The sequence below is a fragment of the Cervus canadensis genome, chromosome 15 (assembly GCF_019320065.1).
Source record: "Cervus canadensis isolate Bull #8, Minnesota chromosome 15, ASM1932006v1, whole genome shotgun sequence".
Taxonomy (NCBI): Eukaryota; Metazoa; Chordata; class Mammalia; order Artiodactyla; family Cervidae; genus Cervus; species Cervus canadensis.
In genome coordinates, this window is record NC_057400.1 from 54039980 (window position 1) to 54064960 (window position 24981).

General features: G+C 38.3%; 1 protein-coding gene across 3 annotated transcripts in view; it reads right to left on the minus strand.

Annotated features, from left to right (window-relative positions):
* Positions 1–24981, minus strand: part of CHN1 (chimerin 1) — a 194715-nt gene that overhangs the window by 46958 nt on the left and 122776 nt on the right. The gene's annotated exons all lie outside the window — the stretch shown is intronic.

Here is a 24981-nt window from a genome sequence, read left to right on the forward strand (position 1 = left end):
AAGAGGTCCACTAACCAGAAAAATTCTTCTTTCTTCCTTTTTTTTTTTTTTTTAAAGGGCTCTATATTTAAGCTTCTGAAAACTTAAAAGTCTGAACAGAAATAAAGAGTCGATGCCAACACACAAAACATTCAGCATTTCTCTATCCTTTTTAAAGAGCCATGCAATTTTGACAAATGATGCATTTCTAAAAGCTTTCTTTTCTAGTCAGTACATTAATGTCCATTCTGAAGGAGAGGTGCCTACATACTGCCTGCGGTCAGGTTCCAGCAACTGACACCCTGGGAAGCCCCTGGCAGAGGGTGGGGGAGGGCAGGGATTTGACAAGGCAGGCTGGATTAGACTGGTCACCGTAAGAAAGGAGAGAACCAATGAGAATCGAGCAACAGTATTTAAGTACTGTATTCCTCAACTCTATCTCCCTCCTCTCCTGTAAGATTTTCTTGCTGGCTCAAGGCAAAAAAAAAAAAAAAAAAAAAAATCAGTGTGAAGACAATGAGCACTGAATGAGTCATGCATCATTACAAAATGGATTTTTTTTTAACCTATTAAAAGCAAAGGAAAATTAACACACACAGCACTAGGTTTTAAAAAGAAGGTACCACCTGCCAGGTAAATTATGAAAAGCTGATCTATAATTTGCCTTTGTGCATATGGACTACAGTTAGTTAACTAAAACCCCATTTTATTAAACATGAGCAAAAGCTGAAAAGTATTTTGATGAAATACAAAAGGAATTTAACTAGGTATCATACTATTTTCCCAAAGAGCAAGGAGCACACCCTTGTCTGCGCCAACAGCCTGGAACAGTCAGTTCAATCTCTCTACCATGAGTAGTTTTATTGTGCATCTCTAATATTAAATAGGTCCAACCATTATTTTAAATGTTAATCTCAACATTCTTCATTCAAAGAGCTTCAGGCCAGGTCACGGTGCAAACTGGTTGGGAACAGTCCCTCATGTACACAGGTGCCAGATGTAGTGTTGGACCCTGAGGTGTCTGTTTGCTGATATACAAAGGCAAGTGCTGGGCAAGAGACTCAAACCCAGCTCCATTTAAGAGAAATACCTACACAGTACATTTTTTTAAAACTAAGGGGCTGTAAACTTAGGTTTTCTCATACTGGTTCCCTCAACACCTCCCATCTGTTTCCTCATGCTATAGTAATTAAGTTTAACCCATTCTGATTCTAAAGTTACATTGTATTTAAAGAATCAAAAATGCTGTATTCAAATGAATTCAGTCCATCTGTTTAGATAAGTGCAAAAAATTTTTTTCAGATTTCATAGTCTGTAAGGGGTATGGGGCCCCTGCAGATTCTAATTTAATCAGGGCATGAAGTGGTCCTTAAACCATGGCAGATATTGATAATTCTGAACGACTGATTTGTAAACATACCCCAATATTTTTTAATTTGAGTCTATAGTTCCATCATCTTTTAAAATGATTTCTTTTTAAAAAGATACTTCTAAGTAAATAAAAAGGCAAACATTCACATTTACATCTATAGATGTTTCATTTCTAAAAATTTATACCCTTACATGATTAATATGAGATAAAAATTTTTTTCCAAGTAGAAATACAATGGAAAGAACTTCCTTGCCTAACCTACATTGCTCTTTAGCTTAGACCTAGTTTGTCATGTGATGACTAAAAATAGAAAGGCCAGCCAACTGTTTAGTTACACACAACCTATAGTCAAGTTTATGTTTTTCTCAGTGGGTCTGAAAAACACAGACTGTAAAGGCAAATTTGACAGTAATTTTTTCCTCCACATTATTTAACAATGAATGTTTAAATTACTAAGTTAAAGAAAACAGTTACCCATGTAATCCAAGAAACTTTTTCCTATTTCTGATCAAGAAATACTTTGTTATAGATCATTCCAGTCCTTCAGCTGTAGTAACTAAAATTCAACCAAAGCATAAAAATATTCATAGTAGAGTTCTCCAGAAAATTCATGGCTGAGTAAAAATGAATATTTTTGTCACTGAGAGGTAAGGTCTACTAAGACTCCACAGCCACTGTCTTTCCTGAGTAACTGTTCTACCTAAGCAAGAAATACTGGAATAATTAAAACTTGGGCAACTATCTAGGGCACTAAGAAGACAAAAAACAATGGTTCCAGATGAAAAACTTCTTAGCTCCTCTCAACTGGCTGGAAGTCTTATCACTATTACACCTTCCATAATTGCAGCTGCATTTCTGCATTAATTTCGAGGAGCTCTCAAGTCAGAATTTCTAACTCTTGAATTCAGAACCAGTATCAACGTTCTGACATTCCAGACAAATATCTACCACTTTTCCTTATATTTTTCTGGCCATATCTATCTGCTTAGATGGATAGAGCATCTATTAATTATGACTATCATTCATTATTAGGTACTTAGGCTCTAAGCACCCAGCTAAACACTTTACATATATATAGAATCCCATTAATTCCACAGAAAAACTATCTATGAGGCATATATTATTACCCTTGTTTTATAGCGGGAAGAACTGAGGCCTACAGAAGTTAACTTCCCCAAACTGTACAGCTATTAGGTTAAGTGGTGGATAGGAGTTAGGCTTTTAAACACTGTGCTATATCCACTCAAATGAGAAAACGAAAGGAAACCATTGAATCTGAGAGTCGTTGCTTTTTCTCTCTGACTCTATTCAAGGTGTTTCTCGAGTTATTTTCTCCTTTCAGTTCTGAAGAGTAGCAATAGATTGTAAGACATAGCAAAGAATGAGGAACACCAAATGGTAAGAAGAAGTAATAATCACTAAGATCTAGATCTCAAGTGTAGCCCACAATACATGCAGTAGGAAATGCAGCCCTCAGGCTCCATTCAGATACCCCCTCCTTCGGGATGCCTTTGACCATTTGAAGCAGTTAGATATGACGCCACCCACCTGTGAACCTCAGAGTCCTTCACTTGTTCATTAATTACGAGACGTATCACCTTCTATCTCATATCACAGTTGCCTATGTAGCTGTTTATATAGAACTAGATCTTACACATCTCAGTATAAATCCTGAATCTAGCACAGTAGCTTGCACAAATAAAGATTCAATGAATAAAAATCAAATGAAGGCAGCTATTTTTACTGAGGGGCAGTGTATTATAATAAAAAATGTGATTTAAAATCAGAGACACTGAAGTTTGAATCCTGACCTGGGGAGATTTATTTGTTGCCTTGGTTATCACATACTATGGATAACAATCCTGGAGAAGGGAATGGCTACTCACTCCAGTATTCTTGCCTGGAGAATTCCATGGACAGAAGAGCCTGGTGGGCTACAGTCCATGGAATTTCAAAGAGCTGGACATAACTGAGTGACAAACACTTTCACTTTCATGTTCATGGATAATAATACCTATCTTATAGGGTACTGGACAGTTTGGGGATGATACATAAAGAGGAAAAGACTACAGATAGTCCTGTTCAGTTCAGTTGCTCAGTCGTGTCCAACTCTTTGTAACCCCATGAACTGCAGCAGGCCAGGCTTCCCTGTCCATCACCAGCTCCCAGAGTCTACCCAAACTCAAGTCCAGAGTCGGTGATGCCATCCAACCATCTCATCCTCTGTCGTCCCCTTCTCCTCCTGCCCTCAATCCTTCCCAGCATCAGGGTCTTTTCAAATGAGTCAGCTCTTCGCATCAGGTGGCCAAAGTATTGGAGTTTGAGCTTCAGCATCAGTCCTTCCAATGAACACCCAGGAATGATCTCCTTTAGGATGGACTGGTTGGATCTCCTTGCAGTCCAAGGAACTCTCAAGAGTCTTCTCCAACACCACAGTTCAAAAGCATCAATTCTTTGGCACTCAGCTTTCTTTTATAGTCCAACTCTCACATCCACACAAGCACTCAATAAATGATACAGGGCAGCCGTGTCAAATACTAGCTGCAGAGTATGTACACCGTGTAATGTAAGACAGGTTTCTGTATAAGTGAAAGTGAAAGTCGCTCAGTTGTGTCTGACTCTTTGTGACCCCATGGACTGTACAGCCCATGGAATTCTCCTGGTCAGAATACTGAAGTAGGTAGCCTTGCCCTTTTCCAGGGGATCTTCCCAACCCAGGAATCGAACCCAGGTCTCCTGCATTGCAGGCGGATTCTTTACCAGCTGAGCCACAGGGAACCCATTCTGTATAAGGAGTTAGATTAATCTGCCTTTGGTTCATCCATACAAGCATGCCTAGAAACTCCTGCTCTTCTCTTTATATTATGGTCTCCATCAAATTCCCCCAATTCTAGTTCTAATCCTATCTTTCAAAAGGCATATAATGTGTGAGCTGAGGGAGCAGGGATGGGACGGGGCTAAAAGTAAAGAAGGTTCTCTGCATTTGTTAAGAAGTCAGGAACAATGTGTGACGCTTCATATCTTTGTCCTAGTTCTTGGTTATAGAGCCTGAGACATGTTGCATAATGGACATTTTATAGGCAAAGAAATGCTCATGGATCATTCTTGCTGGAAACACCAGCAGTATTTTGCTTTGTATTTTGACTGGGAATCTTTGGCCTGTCTTGGACCTGACTCTGTCCACCCTTAACACAGACATCATTTCTGTATTCTGCTTGGATGAGGGTGACTAGGCTGGAAAAAGAGATGGGAAAGCAGCAGATTCCACAACTTCTCTGTGTTTACCTTTGTCCATACACCATCTGCGTTCAGAGAAGAAGACTGGGAAAATGGGGGCTGGTAATGTTGAAAGGGGGAAATAGGTGACCTTAGAAAGGAATGCATTTGCTGTTTTTCAAATAAAGAATTTTTTCCCACTGACCCCACTATGCTGTTGTCTAGTAACAATACTGGATTTGTGCTGAGCTAGCCTCTCATTTTAACCAAGTGTAGCAAAACAGGAACATGGGCTCTTGGGTCAGAAAGAAGTGCTGACCTTAACTCCCTTCATCTACTGGCTGTGGTGAGTCTTTGCTCAACCTATTGATTTATTTGTTTTTCTTTGCTTATGTGTAAAGCGGATTAAAAGTACTTACATTATAGAATGATTAAGAATTAAATGAGATAATTAAATGATAATTAAATGAGATAATTAAAGAATTAAATGAGATAATAAGCATTTCTCATTATTCCTAGCACAGAAAGTAATTAATAAATAGAAGTTTCACCTCTTTTCCTTCTAAGACCCCATCTGTCCAAGTTCAGAGTTAGTATAACCTGTGACAGTGATATACATTAAAGGCTCAAGGCCACTGTCCTAAGCAACGTGAGTTTCAGGTCAAACTGTAGCCACATGGTTTAGGGACACATCATAAGCATCAGTTCAGTTCAGTCACTCAGTTGTGTCCAACTCTCTGCAACCCCATGGACTGCAGCATGCCAGGCTTTCCTGTCCATCACCAACTCACAGAGTTTGCTCAAACTCATGTCTATCGAGTTGGCGATGCCATCCAACCATCTCATCTTCTGTCGCCCCCTTTACCTTCTGCCTTCAATCTTGTCCAGCATCAGGGTCTTTTCATAGGCATCACTGTTCTGCAGTTTTTAAACTTACCATGTCCTGGTAATCTGAACCCCTGGGCTCAAACTGAGTAACCCCTGTCCTCTCCTCCTTCCTGCCTCAAATCCTGCTTACACTAAGGTGCAGATAGCTGATTATACTTCCTTTCCAATGAATATTTGATCTTAGTATGGGACCAAGACTTAAGCCAAAAGAATAAATCTCCAATTACCAAATGTCAGGATACACTAACAGTAAGAATGTTTTCTAGAAAACTAGAAAGACCTCATGCAAACAGTTAACCTCCTTTGCAACATCACGATGACATCATAGACTCATGAGCTCAATGTTCCAGTTAACTAAGCTAAATCAACATTCCATCCAATAAGTACCATAAAGGATTGTTCTAGCTGGCATGGCCCTAAGGCTCATGGACGTGTAGAGTAGCTGGATTTACTTACTACTGGGTGATCTGAAACACTAATTCAGGTTTAGCAAATTCTGCAATTTCTACAAAATGTTGAAACTGAGTTATAAACAACAGTCTTCCACAATCAAAATTTGTAGATCCAAGCAAATTCAGCTCACTTTAGATATACTGATTATTCATACGTGTGTCCCCTAAATTATCATTTGTAACCTAGTTTCTCTCCATTAGAGCCACGAGTGGAATATATTCAAGGTACTTAACAATTATACGTCAGCTTACATTTATTAACTGACAACTACACAGCACTGTACTAGTAAATGCTTTACAGGTATGACGTAGTTTAGTTCCCCTTCATGGATCACAGCCTTGTTGTGGTGAAGCGGCTTGCATAACTCAATGAAGCCACAAGCCATGCCATGCAGCGCCACCCAAGACAGATGGGTCACAGTGAAGAGTTCTGACAAAACATGGGCCACCAGAGAAGGAAACGGCAAGCCACTTCAGTACTCTTGCCATGAGAAACCTATGAACAGTATGAAAAGGCAAAAAAAGATATGACGCTGAAAGATATGACTCCAGGTCAGAAGGTGTTCAATATGATACTGGGTAAGAGCAGAGAAATAGCTACAGGAAGAATGAAGTGGCTGGGTCAAAGTGGAAACGATGCTCAAGTCCTGTTAGGTTCATGAATCAAGATAAATTCGACATGGTCAAGCAGGAGATGGCAAAAATGAACATCAACATCTTAGCAATCAGTGAACTAAAATGTACAGGAATGGGAGAATTTAATTCAGATGACCATTATATCTACTACTGTGGGCAAGAATCCCTTAGAAGAAATACAGTAGCCTTCATAGTCAACAAGAGTCTGAAATGCAGTACTTGGGTGCAGTGTCACATATGACGGAATGATCTCAGTTCCTTTCCAAGGCAAGTCATTCAACATCAGAGTAATCCAAGTCTATTCTGCAACCACTAATGCCAAAGAAGGTAAGGTTAACCAGTTTTATAAAGACCTACAACACTCAAACCAGTCAATCCTAAAGGAATTCAACCCACAAGACTCATTACAAGGACTGATGCTGAAACTCCAAAATTCTGGCCACCTGATGCGAAGAACTGACTTATTAGAAAAGACCCTGATGCTAGGAAAGATTGAGGGCAGGAGGAGAAGGGGGCGACAGAGGATGAGATGGCTGGATGGCATCGCTGATTCAGTGGACATGAGTTTGAGTAAACTCTGGGAGATAGTGAAAGACAGGGAGCCTGGTGTGGTGCAGTCCATGGGGTCACAAAGAGTTGGACATGACTTAGTGACAGAACAACAACACCACCACCATCTAAAACTAACACCCAAAAGATGTCCTTTTCATAATAGGGGATTGGAATGCAAAAGTAGGAAGTCAAGAGACACCTGGAATAAAAAGCAAATTTGGAGAGGAGTACAAAATGAAGCAGAGCAAAGGCTAACAGATTTATCAAGAAAACATGCTGGTTATAGCAAACTCCCTTTTCCCACAAACAAAGAGATGATTCTCCAAATGAACATCACTAGATGATCAATAATGAAATCAGATTGATTATAGTCTTTGCAGATGGAAAAGCTCCATACAGTCAGTAAAATCAAGACTTAGAGTTGACTGTGGCTCAGATTATGAGCTTTTTATTGCAAAATTCAAGCTCAAATTGAAGAAAGCAGGGAAAACCACTAGGCCATTCAGGTATGACCTAAATCAAATCCCTTATGATTATAGAGTGGAGCTGACAAATAGATTCAAGTGATTAGATGTGGTAGACAGTATCAGAAGAACTATGGATGGAGGTTTGTAACACTATACAGAAGGCGTGACCAAAACCATCCCAAAGAAATGCAAGAAGGCAAAGCAGTAGTCTGAGGAGGCTAACAATTAGCTGTGGAAAGAAGAGAAGCAACAGGCAAAGGAGAAAAGGAAAAGATATACTTAACTGAATGCAGAGTTCCAGAGAATAGCAAGGAGAGATAAGAAGGCCTTCTTAAATGAATACTGCAAAGAAACAGAGGGGAAAAAAATAGAAAAGACTCTAGATCACTTCAAGAAACTTGGAGATATCAAAGGAACATTTCGTGCAAGGATGGGCATGATAAAGGACAGAAATGGTAAGGACCAAACAGAAGCAGAAGAAATTAAAAGAGGTGGCAAGAATACATAGAAGAACTATACAAGAAAGGTCTTAATGACCTGGAGAACCACAATGGTGTAGTCATTCACCTAGAGCCTCATATCCTAGAGTACAGAGTAAAGTGGACCTTAGGAAGCATCACTATGAACAAAGCTAGTGGAGGTGATGGAATTCCAGTTGAGCTATTTCAAATCCTAAAAGATGATGCTGTTAAAGTGCTGCACTCAATATGCCAGCAAATTTGGAAAACTCAGCAATGGCCACGGGACTGGAAAAGATCAGTCTTTTCCAATCAGACTTTTCCAGACTGGAAAAGATCAGTCTTTTCCAATCAGACTTTCATTCTGATCCCAAAGAAAGGCAATGCCAAAGGGTGTTCAAACCATGGTACAACTGTGCTCATTTCACAAGCCTGTAAGACTATGCTCACAGCCCTTCAAGCTAGGCTTCAGCAGTCCATGAACTGAGAACTTCCAGATATACAAGCTGCGTTCAGAAAAGGCAGGGAACCAGAGATTAAATTGCCAACATTCATTGGATCATGGAGAACTCAAGGGAGTTCCAAAAAACATCTATTTCTACATCACTGACTACACTAAAGCCTTTGACTGTGTGGATCACAACAAATTGTGGAAAATTCTTAAAGAGACAGAAATACCAAACCACCTTACCTGTCTCTTGAGAAACCCATATGGAGGTCAAGAAGCAACAGTTAGAGTCAGACATGGACACAATGGACTGGTTCAAAATTGGGAAAGGAGTACATCAAGGCTGTATATTGTCACCCTGCTTATCTAATTTCTATGCAGAATATATCATGCAAAATTCTTGGCTTGATGAATCACAAGCTGGAGTCAAGATTGCCAGGAGAAATATCAACAACCTCAGATATGCAGATGATACCATTCTAATGGCAGAAAGTGAAGAGAAACTGAGGAGCCTCTTGATGAGGGTGAAAGAAGAGTGAAAAGGGTGGCATGAAACTCAACATTCAAAAAAACTAAAATCACATCATCCAACCTCATTACTTCATGGCAAACAGAAGGGGAAAAAATGGAAACAGTGACAGGCTTTATTTTCTTGGGCTCCACAATCACCATGGACAGTAACTGCAGCCATGAAATTAAAAGATGCTAGCTCCTTGGAAGGAAAACTATGATAAACACAGTGAATTAAAAAGCAGAGACATCACCTGGCTGACAAAGGTCCATCTAGTCAAAGCTATGATTTTTCCAGTAGTCATGTACAGATGTGAGAGTCGGCTCATAAAGAAGGCTAAGTGCTGAAGAACTGATGCTTTCAAATTGTGATGCTGGAGAAGACTCTTGAGAGTCCCATGGACTGCAAGGAGATCATACCAATCATTCCTAAAGGAAATCAACCTTGAATATACATTGGAAAGACTGACGCTAAAGCTCCAATACGTCGGCTACCTGATGTGAAGCGCTGACACGTTGGAAAAGACCCTGACAGTGGGAAAGACTGAAGGCAAAAGGAGAAGAGGGTGACAGAGGATGAGATGGTTAGATAGCAACATGGTTAGATGTCTGACTCAATGGACATGAACTTGAGCAAACTCAGGAAGATAGTGGAGAGCATAGGAGCCAGGCTGCAGTACATAGGGCTGCAAACAGTTAAACATGACTTAGTGACTGAACAACAACAAAGTATAGCTTAGTTGTTAAAACAACAGGGTGGGTTTCATTTTATAGATAAAGAAACAGACGCTCATACAGATTAAAGTCACCTAACTAGTATGTGGTGAGAATAGGAGCTGAACTTAGGTCTAAGTGACTTCAGATTCTGTCTTTCCTTTAAACTCTCCTACCCCTCATATTACCTACAGTTAACATGCAATTTGGAAAGGCTATCATTAGAATAAGTTTTTGGATCATTTATATTCTAGTATCCCTCAGATCACTAGCCAATTTAGTACTGCTTATATTTGAATTTATAGCATCTACCAGATTCATCACCTCTTCAAAATTTTCAAATACATTTTAAGTCAAACATTAGAGTTTTCTACACAGAACTCTATAAATTCCTGAAGTTATACTGGAATAAGTAACTTTTTACGTTGCACAGGAAACTCTTAAATCTGACCAGGGCTCTAAATTTTTATGTGTCTGGCATGAGTCTCATTGTAATTTCTAACTGAGTCTTCACTACATAGGGCTCTAGCATTAACGTAATCTCTCTTTAAACAGATAACAACAAGGCATAGCAAGGCATTCATTTCACTGTATAATAAACTTAAACTACACTGTATTAACACTCACACTACCAAACTCTGTACACTCTTAACATGTTCTCTGACGTACATGCAGCAATTACAGAAACATAAGACATTTAAAAACACAACGCAAACAAAAAAGCACAGCCTCTCATTCCTTATTCTTGCAAGAAACAACAGATATGATAAACTTCTCCAGGCGACAATTTGAGGAAGCGTTTTGCACACCAGGCTGAGAGAAGCGGGTGGAGTGGCACATAGCCTGGTTACCAAGCCTGGTTCTGACTGATACCAGCCAAGTCCCTGAACTTTTTTCTAACTCCCAGGTCTATTAAATGAACTCCGTGGTCTTCTCCATATTTTAAAAAGACATTCAAAAGGAAGAAGGAAGGTTCACACTCATTCAGCACACAAGGATGTAAAAATGTGACTGTGCCTAACTGGGAAAGGCCAGCTGGCTATGAGCGCATCCCTTCAAGGTAGCTCTGCCTAATGTACTACAGGCTTTTGTATGCTACTCAGTTCTGCAGGCTCAGAAACTTAGTCTGTCAGCAAGGAGGTCACGTCTGTTTCTCAAGAGAAGACTGACATAATGCCAAGCTCATGAAACTGACAGGTAAAGGCAGAATGATGGTTGTGTAGTTTATATGAGATATAATGATCATAAAGTGGGTGACCAACATGCTCTCTTTTGGGTAGCATACCTACACTGGAAAGAAAAAAATCATTAGGAAGCAGAGAATAGAATCAGACAAGGGAAGTGGGTTAGATGAACTGAATGCTGAATGCACAGAGCTAAGACATCCTTTGAATCTTCTATAATTAGGATGGCCCTGCCACGGAACTAGAATGCTCAGTGCCCATTTATTGAGAGGTACTTTCATTTTAGGTCAATACTTAGATTGGCATAAGCAGCTTCTAGCTCTTTGAGTCTCCTTTTTCCAAGTGTGTCTTTATGATGATTCTGCATAGTTCTGCTCACATACATTAGGTGGTGATCTTAAATTTCTTTCATAGGACAGTCTTATTTTTTTCATTTACAAGTTCTTAATGGATACTAGATTGCAGCCCTGGTGTATTGGTAACAATTTTATACAACAGGTGCTTTGGGAAGATAAAATAAATGGCAGGTATTTCCTGGTGTGGAATCATGTAACAAGTTAATATACACATGTAATTATATATAAAATTACATAATAAGAGTAAAATATTCTAGTCTATAGTCTCCAGTATTCAGCCATGGGTAACGATAGTTGTATGGTGATCGATACCTATCAATATGGCAGAAAGTGAAGAAGAACTGAAAAGCCTCTTGATGAAAGTGAAAGAGGAGAATGAAAAAGTTGGCTTAAAGCTCAACATTCAGAAAACTAAGATCATGGTATCCGGTCCCATCACTTCATGGCAAATAGATGGGGAAACAGTGGCTCAAAAATCACTGCAAATGGTGACTGCAGCCATGAAATTAAAAGACGCTTACTCCTTGGAAGGAAAGTTATGGCCAACCTAGACAGCATATTAAAAAGCAGAGACATTACTTTGTCCACAAAGGTCTGTCTAGTCAAGGCTATGATTTTTCCAGTAGTCATGTACGGATGTGAGAGTTGGACTATAAAGAAAGCTGAGCACTGAAGAATCGATTCTTTTGAACTGTGGTGTTGGAAAAGACTCTTGAGAGTCCCTTGGACTGCAAGGAGATCCAACCAGTCCATCCTAAAGGAGATCAGTCCTGGGTGTTCATTGGAAGGACTGATGTTGAAGCTCAAACTCCAATACTTTGGCCATCTGATGCAAAGAGCTGACTCATTGGAAAAGACCCTGATGCTGGGAAAGATTGAGGGCAGGAGGAGAAGGGGATGACAGAGGATGAGATAGTTGGATGGCATCACCGACTCAATGGACATGGGTATGGGTGAACTCTGGGAGTTGGTGATGGACAGGGAGGCCTGGCATGCTGCGGTTCATGGAGTCGCAAAGAGTCGGACAAAACTGAGTGACTGAACTGAACTGACAATTAGAGACTTTAAATCCAGTGCAAAACTCTGGGGTTACAGCTGTTTCCACTTTTTTCAGAGAGCTTTTGGTTGTAATATACATAAGGAAAGTACAACTAAAAAGCTAAAAAGCCGACTCAGATAGACATCAGGAGTATTTTCAGATTTTAAACTGCCATAAGAGGTTATTTCATGTTATTGCAGCTCAGTGAACATTTCACAATCACCAATTTAACAGAAGCAAGCCAATGAATTAGAATAAAAACTAGGCATTATATTATCAGTCTTCTCATTCCTCTACTGATTTCAACTGATTAGGATAAGATGAAGCCTATGTGATTTGGTTATTTAAAAAAATGTGCTACTGATTTTTTAAAACTTGAGTTATAAAAGCATATTTCCTATATGCACAGTTTGATTAGAATATTCCAACTGTAATTTATTTTAATGGTGAAGCCATTCCCTTCTCTGGGGATCTTCTTCACCCAGGGGTAGAACCCAGGTCTCCTGTGTTGCAGGCAGATTCTTTTACCATTTCAGTCACCAGGGAAGCCCAATACGTATAGTTTGATTAGAATATTCCAATTGTAATTTATTTTAATATTCACTTTAAGCCTCAATAAAGACAAATGTGGGCTCATGGTATAAAGTGTATTCATGAAGTTCAAATTGAACATACTTCTGAAAGTCGATTTTTAATATTTAAAAATGGCAATAGTGGCCTGAAGGTAACAGATTTAACTTTCATAAATAATTTCCCTGAGAAGTATGAGAATAATTCATAGATGTGTTAATCATTCACCTCACTGCCAGATATTAATTTGTCTTTTCTTTGCAATGACACTACCACATGGCATGTTTTACATTAAGATAATGACATTGAAAAGTAAAAATAACCTGCATCTGGGCATTTTTCTAAAATAAACATTTTATATTTTGTGTCCATAATATTTCATCTCATAAAATTTCTGTTAGTTCAAAGGATCCTAATGAAACTAAAAGAGAACAATCCCTAACTTGGATGTTCTTTTCACATAAGAAATAGATTCTTTCTCATATATATATATATGCATATAAATGTATGAGATATATATATATATATAAAATCTAATTAGATTCTTCCATATGAACCTTGATATTTCATGAAGTGATTTGAGGCATCTAGACCAGGCCCAAAAATGATCAGCATATTACAAAATTAGACATACGAAGTCAGACTACGATCAACTTCCTGTGAAAAGGAAGAAGGAAAGATTAAAGGATGACTTAACATCTATCTTTCAGCGACATTCTAATGTACTAAGAGGGACCTACCTTGCCGTTTTCCTCCTGCACAAAGGATAGGTTAATGGGAGATAATTTAAGGAGCAACTGAAGATCTAAGGCTCATGAGATCAAATGCTACTTAAGGCGCTCTGGCCAGCTTCAGCTAGTGCTTCATTACCTTTTCCACCAAAAAGTCGCCAATAGCAACCAACAGTGAACATGGGTGTGCAAGGATCCAGGGGTGGCTCTCCAAGTTCCCCAAATGTACCCATATAGAAACGTTTTTGATTAATGACTCCTGAGTAAAATTGATGCTCTGGGAAGATGTGTCACAGTGATCTTTAAGTTTAGCATGTCCCTGCCTAGAAACAGGAAATCACCACCTAGTTTCAGGAAAGCAGGTGTGGGTGACTGAGGGTGCCTTACAAAATCCGTTCCAGCAGCAGGCCTGATTCTGTCACCATGGTGCACAGCAAGAAGTAATCAGTGAGGCAAATGGCTTCATAATCCTGTTCTAGCATCATTCTACAATAATGTCAATTACTGTATTCTTCTACCTGTTCGGTTTAAAAAAATTCAGGCCCAACTCTTACACTGCCTCCAAACCAGCAGCACTTGTTTAGACAGAGTTTTAGATTCTAAAAGTGCTTTTTTCACACACATTATTTCACTGTATTCACATACATTATTTATTCACATACATTATTTCACTGTATCCTCATGTTCCTACTTTGCAGAAGGAACAGTGCAAAGATGTGAAGGTACCTGATCAAGGGCAGAAACTGATAAGCAAAGGGGCAATGGTGGGGGATCCAGGCCTCCCAATTCAGACCTATCCTCTGTCCATTTCACCTGCTTTCCTGAGACCCAGAGATAAGATCACTCAACATGTAAGGAGACTGGCTCTTACTTTAGCAAGGCTCTGGTCTACAAAGACCCAGAACCATCAGCAAGCAGAAATATTCACAGCTGAAAATTACCTTCCCCAATTCAGTGCTAAGCCTGACAAAACGTTTACAACTCCCAGAGAAGTAAGGTCAGCCTTGGTGATTAATTTCTGGCATTTAAAAAGCCTTTTTCATTATTTTGAGGGTAGTTGGTAAAGTGATATTTCCTTTTCCTGACGTACACACAGCTCCTTCATCAAATGTCTCCCAGGACTTCAAGGGAAGTTACTGAACAGCATGCCTGGTTTTATTTTTGCACTGGGTTTTCATGTTTTGTTTTTTAAATAAAAACAAGTCAACAAAACTACCTTCCAAGCAAATGAATTGAGAGAGGGGTCTCCTGAGCAACCAATTAAGCTGTCTTTAGAAATAGGTAATTAAACTTTCCATTAAAATTCACCAGACATACATAATTTAGAAGGTGGGAAGCCATTCTAATCTTATGGGTAAACAATCAACGAAGGCTTATATTTATAACAGTGATTCCAGAATGGCCACTGCCATGAGTAATTATATGCATTTTTCTTTAGAAGAATTTGGGTTCTGGACATGCAGCCTGGAAAAGTGTAAACACTGCATATAGTCTGTAAATTCATTAAAAGAAAGTACAGAAATGGTCAGTGCATATATTACCAGCTTCCCCCATGGCTCATGGGTAAACAATCTGCCATTAATGCAGGAGATACAGGTTCAATATGACTCTCCATCCCAGCTCTCTCTTGCTCTCCTTCCACTATGAATGGGCCTTCCTAAGCCTTCTAATGCCCAAACAATAGGGAATTTTGCTGAACACATCATATAGTTGTTTTTTAGTCAGAAACTGTGCACAGAGAGCTGCTGTTTTATTTACAATAGCCAAGATACTGAAGCAAACCTAAATGTCTATCGACAGATGAATGGATAAAAAAATGAAGTGTGTATATATAACTACACACACACACACAATGGAATATTACTCAGCCTTAAAACGAAGAAATACCATTTGCTGCAAAATGGATGGAACTAGGGATCACCATATTAGGTGAAGTAACTCAGAAACACAAAGATCATATGATATCACATATGTGGAATCTAAAACATGACACAAATGAACTTATCTATGAAAGAGAAACTGACTCACAGACATAGAAAATAGAAACCAAACTTAAATTTGTGGTTACCGAAGGGGAAAGTGATGTGTGTATGTGTTAGTCGCTTAGTTGTGTCTGACTCTTTGCCATCCCATGAACTGTAGCCTGCCAGACTCCTCTGTCCCTGGAATCTTCCAGGCAAGAATACTGGAATGGGTTGCCATTTCCTTCTGCAGAGGATCTTTCTGAAAACGGATGTTCAGTTCAGTCGCTCAGTTGTGTCCGACTCTGAGACCCCATGAACCGCAGCACGCCAGGCCTCCCTCTCCATCACTAACTCCCAGAGTTCACCCAAACCCATGTCCAGAGTCGGTGATGCCATCCAACCATCTCATCCTCTGTCGTCCCCTTCTCCTCCTGCCCTCAATCTTTCCCAGCATCAGGATCTTTTCAAATGAGTTAGCTCTTCGCATCAGGTGGCCAAAGTATTGGAGTTTGAGCTTCAACATCAGTCCTTCCAATAAATACCCAGGACTGATCTCCTTTAGGATGGACTGGTTGGATCTCCTTGCAGTCCAAGGGACTCTCAAGAGTCTTTTCCAACACCACAGTTGAAAAACATCAATTCTTCGGCACGCAGCTTGCTTTATAGCAACCAACTCTCACATCCATACATGATTACTGGAAAAACCACAGCCTTAACTAGATGGACCTTTGTGGACAAAGTAATGTCTCTGCTTTTTAATATGCTGTCCTTCCAAGGAGTAAGCGTCTTTTAATTTCATGGCTGCAGTCACCATTTGCAGTGATTTTGGAGCCCAGAAAAATAAAGTCAGCCACTGTTTCCCCATCTATTTGCCATGAAGTGATGGGACTGGATGCCATGATCTTAGTTTTCTGAACGTTGAGCTTTAAGCCAACTTTTTCACTGTCCTCTTTCACTTTCATCAAGAGGGTCTTTAGTTCTTCTTCACTTTCTGCCATAAGAGTGTGATGGGAGAGGCATAAATTGGGCTTGCCCGGTGGCTCAGTGGTAAAGAATCTGCCTGCAATGCAGGAGCCACAGAAGATGTGGGTTCGATCCCTGGGTTGGGAAGACCCCCTGGAGGAGGGCATGGCAACTCACTCCAGTACCCCTGCCTGGAGAACTCCATAGACAGAGAAGCCTGGGAGGCTACAGTCCATCGGGTAGAAAAGAGTCAGACACAACTGAGGCAACTGAGCATGCATGTAGGCAAAAGGCATGAATTAGGAAGTTGGGATGAGCACATACATGCTACTATATAGAAAACAGCCAATAAGGACCAACTGTGCAGCACAGAGAACTATACTCAATATTTTATAATAATATATGAGAAAAGAATCTGAAAAAGAATATATTTATATAACTGAATCACTGTGCCTGAAATACCTGAAACTAATACAACACTGTAAATCATCTATCTATACTTCAATAAAAAAATAAATTAAAAAATAGAGAGCTGCTGTTTCTAAACTCTCCTATTCAATCTGTCTCATCACCCTTTAAAACAATTTTAAGAAATTTTAAACTAAAGTTCAGTATTATTATAGTTAAGTAGTCAGGAGCTTGGCTTCTCTGTAAAAAGAATTTCAACTTCACTTACTAGTTACTGGATCTTAGGAGAAGTCTCAGTTTCTTCCTCTGTAAAACTGAAATGATGATATAAGCTACCTCATGAGATGAGACAATGAATGGAATGTATGCAAAGCCTGTATCTTCAGTACCCAGCAAGCAGAGAGCTCTCAAAGATCAGGCGGTGGTAGTGTTGATGACACTGTTAATATCATTAGCATCAGTCTTATCATCTGACACAATGTGTGGAACAAAGTAGATGCTAAATATTGAAGGAACGAGCACACAGTCAAAGTACATTTGCAAGCCTTGCTGAATTCTTCAGACTCATAGACAAATGCCTATCTGAACGGTGCCAGCTTCCTGGTCTTATGATTTGGCCAGAACAGATTTAACACAAGGAAAATGGCCATTTTTAACAACGCCTTCTGTCTTGATTTAAAAAAAAAAAGTAACTGCTGGCCAGAGGTGCAAACCCAGCAGAGCATCTTAAATATTTTTTCCTCATTTGACAGCCAAAATGTATGCAAATATGAACTGAAAACATGTTAAAGAGAAAATGTGTGACAACATTGGTATCTTAGCAACACAGCTGACTACAGGATAAGACTGGACTGAAAACGTTTGTTGTGTTAAGAGAACAGGTGCTACCTGAAATACAAAGGATGTCTGAGATTCATGAACTGCCATTTTTCAATTCCAAAGATGGTTGAATCATGGTTTAAATTAATATGCAGGACCAAAACAACTATTATTGGAGGAATAGTGCAAAGTGCCATTAAAATATATGGATGAATAAAATCCCTCATTTCTGCACTCAATATGCCAGCAAATTTGGAAAACTCAGTAGTGGCCACGGGACTGGAAAAGGTCACTTTTCATTCCAATCCCAAAGAAAGACAATGCCAAAAATGTTCAAACTACCACACAGTTGCACTCATCTCACACGCTAGCAAAGTAATGCTCAAAATTCTTCAAGCCAGACCTCAACAGTACATGAACCGTGAACTTCCAGATGTTCAAGCTGGTTTTAGAAAAGGCAGAGGAACCAGAGATCAAATTGCCAGCACACGATGGATCACTGAAAAAGCAAAAGAGTTCCAGAAAAACATCTACTTCTGCTTTATTGACTATGCCAAAGCCTTTGACTGTGTGGATCACAACAAACTGTGGAAAATTCTTCAAGAGATTGGAATACCAGACCATCTGACCTGCCTCCTGAGAAATCTGTATGCAGATCAAGAAGCAACAGTTAGAGCTGGACATGGACATGGAACAACAGACTGGTTCCAAATCGGGAAAGGAGTATGTCAAGGCTGTGTATTGTCACCCTGCTTATTCAACTTATATGCAGAGTACATCACGAGAAATGCTGGACTGGATAAAGCACAAGTTGGAATCAAGATTGCCGGGAGATACATCAATAACCTCAGATATGCAGATGACACCACCCTTATGGCAGAAAGCGAAGAGGACCTAAAGAGTCTCGTGATGAGAGTAAAAGAGGAGAGTGAAAAAGTTGGCTTAAAACTCAACACTCAGAAAACTAAGATCATGGCATCTGGTCCCATCACTTCATGGCAAATAGATGGGGAAACAATGGAAACCGTGAGAGACCATTTTTTTGGGCTCCCAAGTCACTGCAGATGGTGATTGCAGCCATGAGATTAAAAGACACTTGCTCATTGGAAGAAAAGCTATGACAAACCTAGACAGCATATTAAAAAGCAGAGACATTACCAACAAAAGTCCACTTAGTCAAAGCTGTGGTTTTTCCAGTAGTCATGTAGAGATGTGAGAGTTGGACTATAAAGAAAGCTGAGCGCTGAAGAATTGATGCTTTTGAACTGTGGTGTTGGAGGAGACTCTTGAGAGTCCCATGGACTGCAAGGAGATCTAACCAGTCCATCCTAAAGGAGATCAGTCCTGAATATTCATTGATTGGAAGGACTGATGTTGAAGCTCAAACTCCAATACTTTGGCGACCTGATGTGAAGAACTGACTCATTGGAAAAGACCTTGATAATGGGAAAGACTGAAGGCAGGAGGAGAAGGGGATGACAGAGGATGAGATGGTTGGATGGCATCACTGACTCTATGGACATGAGTCTGAGTAAGCTCCGGGAGTTGGTGATGGACAGGGAAGCCTGGCATGCTGAAGTCCATGAGGTCGCAAAGAGTTAGACACGACTGACTGACTGAACCGAACTGAAAATTCCTCTGTACTGATGAGTTCCAAGAAAATGTTAGAAGGAAAAGGGAATTTGGTAATATCTACCTTTAATGAGCCTGAAGTTTATTTTTCTTCCTATGAACTCAAACTCATAACTTGCTGGAAAATTCCAAGATGAAACTATTTTCAAATGCATGAATTAATAAGGAAGACATTAAGAAGTATGATGTTAAAAAAAAAAAGAAGTATGATGTTAAAAAAATAACTTGCCTAAAATATCTCTTCCTGCAGGATCAGCTGTACATTTTTTTTAAGTGGATGCTTTACTTGCATTTTCTCGTGTTAGAAAATATTAAACCAAGTCATCATTTGAACAGCTTTTTCTCTGTTGTCTTCCTTTTCAAAAGAAATTGGTTTTGAAATATTAAATATAGAATTTATTGCACTATTTCACACCAGTTATACTGTTTTTTTGAACACCAGCACATTAAGTTAGTTACTGTGGGTCACATATTTAGACAGTTTTTCCTAACTCTGTCTCCTCTGTTGTTTCTACTCTGGATTATGTTTAGAGTTTTATACCCCTACATTTAAAAAAACCATCCCAGAGAGTCAGCATCATACCAAAAGATGTAAGAGGCAATTGGGACCTTTGTGGGGATGGTTTTCTCCAGGAGAAGTATTTTTTGAGTTGCAAGCTGAGCTGGTGGCTTTCTCCACAGAATAGTATTTTTTAACTGGGAAGAACTAACATAAATGCTGATTACTGAGACTTGGAATTTTCTCGAAAATGAACAAATGAGGCTGCCACTTCAAGGAAAATAACATGACAGGCAGTGATAAAATCCAAACATGCCAATGAAAATAAGAACTCTGTAAACTTTGTGTCTGCCATACTGAATGTGATGGCTTCCCACTACTTAATGAGTTTTCTGATGAAATGAATGATGATACTAGGAAACGTGATTTTTTGTATTATATACAGAAATGTTTCAATGTTTGAAAGTCCTAAATAATTCAGTGAACCATTATTTTCCAAATGACCAATGCATGTGGTTAAGTTGAAAGAGCCATTCAGAGTTTCAGACAGACCAATGGATTTTAGTGTAACAGAATAAGAAATGCTTATTTACAACATTTCAGATTCCATATTGCAAGTAATCTTTAAGAAACTACACGTATCCAGTCTTGGTGTACCAAAGAGAAACATCCAAATTATCTGAAAAGGCTTTTAAGACACTCCTCTACCAAATGTTTATTTGTATGAAGTCAGATTTTTTCATATACTTTAACCAAAATAACATACCACCATATACTGAATGTAGAAGCATTTATAAGAATCCAGTTCTTCTTCATATTATGTGTAAAGGGATCCTAAGTCCAAAAAGTTTGAGAATCACTGACCTAACCCATAAGCCATAATCTTTACTACACACAGGATCTCATACACATTACATATATAGAAAGACAATTATATTCATAGACATCTGGGTCCCATGTTGATTCTATTGAATCAAAATTTCTGTAGGTATCTCTACTGTATATTAAGTTTCATTGGTGAGAGCACTGATCTGACTTAGCACTTTAATAATAAAAAAAAAAAACTATTCATGACTACATATTTTAGAACTTTCCCATAAGTTTATTTTACATTAAATTTATTTTTAAAAAGTTTCTTCTCTGTTTCATTTCTCAAAAGTATTAATATCTTTGATTAAATCTTTATTCACTATTACTGGTTTCCTTGCTTCTAAGAGATACCAAGAAGAATGATAAACTCAAATTGAGTTTAAAAGCTGAGAGAGTTTTTGTTTATTTTTCTTTTTGCCTCTAAATTATAATAAACTCTCCACAGTAAGTTTTACATATAATCTCTGGAATACTGATTTGAAAGACACTTCAACTGCCTTCAAAATCTTGTTTATTTAGGAGGTGATTGTCAACTCAGAGGTCTGTCAGTTTCAAAGAGCTAAGTAAGCACCAACTTGACAATGAAATGCTAATAAGCACTCTGAAGACTGAAATGATGAAAACCTTTAAATGTCAGCCTGAATTCAAGTTAACTACTGAAAATGTAAAAGTGTGCTGACTAATCATAAATACAATAAATGTGGCATGCTTTATTATAAATCTTGCATTTCATTACTACATAGATATATATATGTTAATCATTTAATATGGTTCAGTTATACAAACTTAAAAGAAATTTATCCAGATCTCATTCTATTAAGTACACTGTGATTTAAAATACACATGCTGAAGTGACAGCTTTGCACATTTACGTATAATTTACATCACATAAGTATAAATCCTTTCTTATTTATTTGTGTTGCTGTTGTTCCTATGAAAGGAACAAGACTATTTGGATTTGTATACTTCTGTGGTACTTAAAGAAGGGAGGGTAGCATTTGACACAATCAACTTTTAGAGAACTAAGCTACATTATAAAGAAGGATAGTTTTTTTTTCACATTTAAAATTTGAACATAAACTCTCTTATTCTGTAAGGCAGAATCTTCTTCTTTTAATATTTGATAAGAGTTTACTTTAAAAACTGAACATAAGGAGTTGCAGTTCAACAGTGACATGCCTCAGTGGGCAAAGGGCCCATCTGAACTACAACTTCCTTTGGACAGGTTCCAGGATGTTTTAACTTCTCTATTTTGAGTAACCCAATTATTCAAAATACAGTGATCTACTTAGATTAAATACTAACAGAGTCCAATGTGTAGTCTCCACAATGACATCAAGGGGCATCTGGTGGAAGGGTCTGGTATCCTCTTGATTTCAAATTTTAAAATAAAGGATGCCCTATTAAAACACACCTATCCAATCCCTTGATAACTCACCATAAACCTATCATCTCCAAAGATACTTATGTTATTATAATACCTACCCTCAAAAGGATTGCTATAAAGATTAAACAAGATAATCTGGTAAAGTATTTAGCTGACTTTCTCACAGAAAGAGGCTCAATAAATGATAGTTACTACTGTTCCTAGTTTTATAACTTTAAGAGACCTATACTGAGGAGCAAGAAGAGACCTTCAATTTCCTGAGGCAAAAAAAAAAAATTATCTGACCAGCTCAAAGACTTACAGCAGAGTCAAGCCTATACCTAAATCAGCATGTTTAAACTTAAAAGCTTTGGCACAGCAAAGGAAACCATAAACAAAATGAAAAGACAACTCACAGAATTGGCGAAAACATTTGTAAACAATGCAACCAATAAGGGATTAATCTCAAAATGTAAAACAGCTCATGCAGTTCAATATAAAAAAAAAAATACAACCCAATTTAAAAAAATGGGCAGAAGATTTAAATAGGTATTTCTCCAAAGGAGACATACAGATGGCGAAAAAGCATCTGAAAACATGCTCCACATTACAAATTATTAGAGAAAGACAAATCAAAACTACAATAAAGTATCACCTCACATGGGGCAGAATGATCATCATCAAAAAAAAAAAAACAAAAAAACTACAAACAAATACTGGAGAGGGTGTGAAGAAAAGGGAGCCTTTTTACACTGTTGGTGGGAACGTAAACTGGTACAGCCACTATGGGGAACAGTATACAGGCTCCTCAAACTAAAAATAGAACTACTATATGATCCAACAATCCCACTCCTGGGCATATCCAGAAAAAACCATACTTTGAAAAGACACATGTACCCCAGTGTTCTTACAGCACTGTATACAACAGCCAAATCATAGAAGCAACCTAAATGTCCATCAACAGGTGAATGGATAAAGAAAATGTGGTACATATATACAATGGAATGTTACTTATCCATAAAAAGAATGAAATAACACCATTTGCAGGATGGACCTAGAGATTATCATTTTAAGTGAGGCCAAACATAGAAAGACAAATATCATATGATATCACTTATATGTGGAATCTAAAAAATGATACAAATGAACTGATTTACAAAACAGAAACAGATGCACAGACTTAGAAAACAAACTTATGGTTACCAAAGAAGCAAGAAAGGGATAAATTAGGAGACTGGAATTAACATATACACACTACTATATATAAAATAATCAATAAGAACCTACTACATAGCACAGGGAACTCTACTGAATACTATCTAATAAGTTATATGGGAAAACAATCGAAGAAGAATAGATGTATGTGTGGGGCTTCCCTGATAGCTCAGACAGTAAAGAATCTGCCTGCAATGCAGGAAACCTGGTTTGATCCTTGGATTGGGAAGACCCCCTGGAGAAGGGAATGGCTACCCATTCCAGGTATGACTGAACTACTGTGCTATACACCTGAAACTAACACAACATCATACATCGACTGTACACCAAAATAAATACAAATTTTAAAAAACCAGCATGCTTAGTCTGTTCTACCTCTTAAATGATAAGTTCTTAGAAGTACAGAATCTTAAGTCTGAGAAACCTTTTGAGGGTTAACAAAAACAATTTATGAGTGATACCTAGAGGGACTTGAATGTCATCTCTGAAGTCGAGTCCTTCATTTTACGACTGAGGCTCAGAGAAGTTGATGACATGCTTAAAGTGACATCATCAAAGTCATAAGATGAAGATCCTGATCTCCTGTTCCAAGGAGATGCTCAATTAGGGAAAAAAAAAAACAGTTTTGGGAGTGTGTGTAGGAGGGGCTGAATAAACAAGGTAATATGTGATAATCAAATCTCCTTCTGAAGTGCTTCTATCTGACTAGTAAAGGTGGATCATTTTTATGGAAAACAAATCTCAAAAAATAAGGAATTAAGAGAGAAAGGGAATAGCATCAATAGGGCATTTGAACTAGATGCTGTGGACTGCTTCAAAGTTATGACCAAACATTAGCTTACAGGGCTACAGAATTTCTTTTATGAGTTAACACTAAGTCAAATGTTAAGAATCCATTACTATTTATGCATTCTGTCCTAGAGTGAAAAAAATTAATTTAGCTTAAAAGTTTAGAATATTCTTGTATGAAACCCAAAATGAAATCCCCTTGTTTACAGCCCAATATCACTATGAATTTAAAAAAACAGGAAGTCATAAAGAGAAAACAAGAATCGTATAATATTGCTTATATGTGGAATCTAGAAAAATAGTACAGATGAACTTATTTGCAAAGCAAAACAGAGTCGCAGATGTAGAAAACAAGCTTATGGTTACCAAGTGCAGGGAGGGGGGCGAGGTGGGATGAATTGGGAGATGAGGACTGACGTATATATACACTACTATAAATAAAATTGATAACTAAGGAGAGCCTACTGGACAGCTCTGTGGTGACCTAAATGGGAAGGAAACCCTAAAAAGAGTGGATACATGTACACGTATAACTGATTCACTGTGCCGCACGGCAAAACTAACAAGACAGTGTAAAGCAACTATACTTCAATAAAAATCAATTTAAAAACTACAAAAAGAATAAAAATCGGGTAGCAAAAAAAATGAAAAGTAAATACAAATCTAAAATTGAAAAAAAAAAAAAGCCCCTCTGCAGTAACTATGGGCATTGCTTCCAAACTAAAGCATCAGTCATAATCATTAATTAGGCAATCATCAGTCATAATCATTAATTAGGCAAAGGCACTGATGGGGGTGGGGGTGGGGTGGTGGTGCTTTATCTAAAAGGAAACAAAGGAAATTTACTATTCACACTGAAATAAGTGGTAATTTGAATGTTCTGT